The following is a 3,078-nucleotide window of genomic DNA, read 5'->3' on the forward strand; positions in this document are numbered from 1 at the left end:
CTCTTTTATTGTAAATTGTCATGATTGACTCGTGTCCTTGGACCAAAATTTTACTGCTGATTTTAATGATCCTATTAACTGTTTTACAATTACTGTTCAATAAAAGGATTGATTCGATCAAAGATTTAAAAAGGTACACTGATGAATTGGTGGTTTTGGAGTTTTCCAAGTTCAATCTTTTTCCCTTGAAAAGAAAATGATTTAACAACAATTTCCCAAAAAAGAAGATTGTTTGTCCTAAAAGAACAAAAAATATGAACATATTTTAATTAAGGAAAAAGTTACGACACCCTACCCCCCAATAACTGATCTTACCTCCTTTGGGTAAAATAACTGCAGTGAGACGCTTCTTGTAGCCATCTATCTGGTCTCTGACGCCGATGTGAGGAAAGTTTGCCCCACTCCTCTTTGCCAAACTCTTTCAACTGAAAGAGTTTGATTGGTTTCACCCCACAGCAATTCAATTGGATTGAGATCTGACTTTTGCCATTCCAGGACTCTTCATTTCTTTTCTTTTTTTCTTAGTAGATTTGCTGGTATGCTTTGGGTCATGTTACAGGGCCCAGTTCTGCTTTAGCTAGCTCCTTTCACATCACGGACAGCAGAATTCATAGTGGATTCTATGAGGATGAGCTGGCCAGGTCCTGCTGCAGCAAAGCGTCCCCAAACTTCCAGTTTCATGCTTCACAGTTGATATTAGGTTCTTTTCTTGGAATGCTGTATTTGGTTTACTTCTTTATGTCTTCCGTTCTGGTGTTCACATAACTCAATCTTGGACTCATCTGTCCAAAGAACTTTGTTCCAGAAGTCATTATTTTTGTCCACATTCCCTCTGGCAAACTTCAGTCTGGCCTTAATGTTTGTCTTGGAGAGCAATGATTTTCTCCTTGCACACCTCCCATGAACATCAAACGTGTGTAGTCTCTATCTGATCGAGTCATGTACTTTCACATGAACAGGAGCAAAAGCCCGCTGTAGGTCCTGGGATGATATTTTAGGATTTTTATTGACTTCTTCTAGCATCATGCGGTCCGATCTGCGGTTGAACCTGCTGTTTTGAAAGTCCTCCAATTTTAAACAGTGGTGGATTGACTGATGTCAAATTCTTTTGAGGTTTTCTTAAAATCCCTTACCGTACTCGTAAGCAGGCACAGTCTTCTTTTTGAGGGTCTCAGGCAGCTTTTTGGATCTCACTGTTGCTCTCACTTTCGCTTCAACCTTCAGCACCACACCAAAGTAGTTCAATGAGTATAAAGAATAATAAACAACAAAATACAATGAATAAAAAAGGTTGCTTTAGTGTCTGGGTGTGTGAGTGCATGTTCGTGGATGAAGTTTAACCAATGGGACCAAACTAAAGAGTGTGAAGCAGGGGACTGAATGAGCCACCTGGACACAGCAGGAAGACCAAAAGGAGAGCCCACACGAAGGGCTCCAAAGGCAGATCTTTTATTTCCTTCTTTTGATTAAGGAGTAGGAGAAAAAAGGCAGGCACCAGGAACACACCCACATGACGCAGGGCTGTAACATTTCAATCCTTTTACAGAAAGGAAATCCGCTTTCAATAATTATTTTGTCCAAGAATAATTTAAAGGTAAATTAATTTGCTGACTGTTCTATACAGCAGTACAGCTCTTTAAACTGTCAAGTCACCACTCATGAACCTTGATAGATACAGAGAGAAGTTCATTGACAGCAAAGGCTCTTTTTTTAAGGAGGTGTTGACATTAACACCTCCACAGCTGCTCAGATGTGGTCACACAGACTTGACTTAAAATAAAAAAGTCATATCAAGGCTAAATCCTCATTCAAACTGTAGCGGAGGTGAACTTTTCCGAATGACATTGAAAGCCAAAAGCTTAAAAAAACACATTTTGACTTAAATAAAATAAAAGCATTATAGTCACAATAATTGTTGAAGCTTTATGTTTAATTTAAATTCTGGAAACATTGATCCTGGATAACATTGGAATAAAACAAAAACATTCTTTCAAACTGCACATATTTTATCAGCGCCAAAACAGGAATGATATAAAAATGATTAACTGAGAGACCTTTGTTCACACACTAAGTTCCACTGTCTGCTACAGGTCTCAGAGTTAACGAGAGCACAGTTACCATTAAATAAACCCTGTTTTTTATCTTTTTTGAAACAAACCTTTAACAAGAAGGAGAAAGAGGAAAAACGTAATATTTAAAATCTGTCACAGAAAAATATTTGCAGCCCTATGAACGTTAAATTTGTGTTAGTTTTCTTATGTTTTGTCTCACTTTTATGCTTTGTAATTGTTTTTGATTTAATAATTGAAGCAATTTTTAATTTTTTTTTTTTTACCGTTGATGATGATTTCATAATTATTTCCATTGTCTGTTATTGACAAAAGTTTAATGTTTGATCATACACCTAATTATTTTTCTTTGACCCTTGTGCTATCCTAGGCACTTTAACATTGGGAACTGGGTCATCCATACCCACAAGACAGTGCGCTGAACCTTTTTTCTTCAATGATTTGTGATCTTCACTGGTGTCCATGGATTACATGAAATCCTCTCCACCTTTATCCACCTTTGTCATGGTGGGGAGAACACGTCAATGTAAGGGTGGGGCCATCTGTGAGTGACATTGTCCTCCAGCTGATGCGCAGGTTCTTTGGCTTCCCAGTGTGGCCATTAGTCGCCACTGGTTTTGAGCAGCTCGCTGGGTCTGCTGCCTTCCAAAAGGTCGTGGGTGCATTCAATGGCTGCCACAAAAAAATAAAGGCCCCAAAATAAAATGCAGCTTGTTATTTTAACAGGAAGGTTTTTTATTCAATTCAAAAGCAGGCTGTATTTGATTCCAATGCCAAATTTTTAGACATTTTGGTTGGGTATCCAGGATCAGTCCATGATTAACGGGTTTTGCGTAACAGCCCAAGTTTTGTCAAACATACCCACCTGAAGGGATACATCCTTTTGGGTGATGGTGGGTATCCCTGCATTGCGCATCCCATCACGCTGCTGACACTCTACAGCAGGGGTCCCCAGATCCAGGCCTCAAAGCCGGTGTCATACATTTTTTCCAACCAACCTGTCATGGTT

This window comes from Oryzias latipes, chromosome 2, assembly GCF_002234675.1.
Source record: "Oryzias latipes chromosome 2, ASM223467v1".
Lineage (NCBI taxonomy): Eukaryota > Metazoa > Chordata > Actinopteri > Beloniformes > Adrianichthyidae > Oryzias > Oryzias latipes.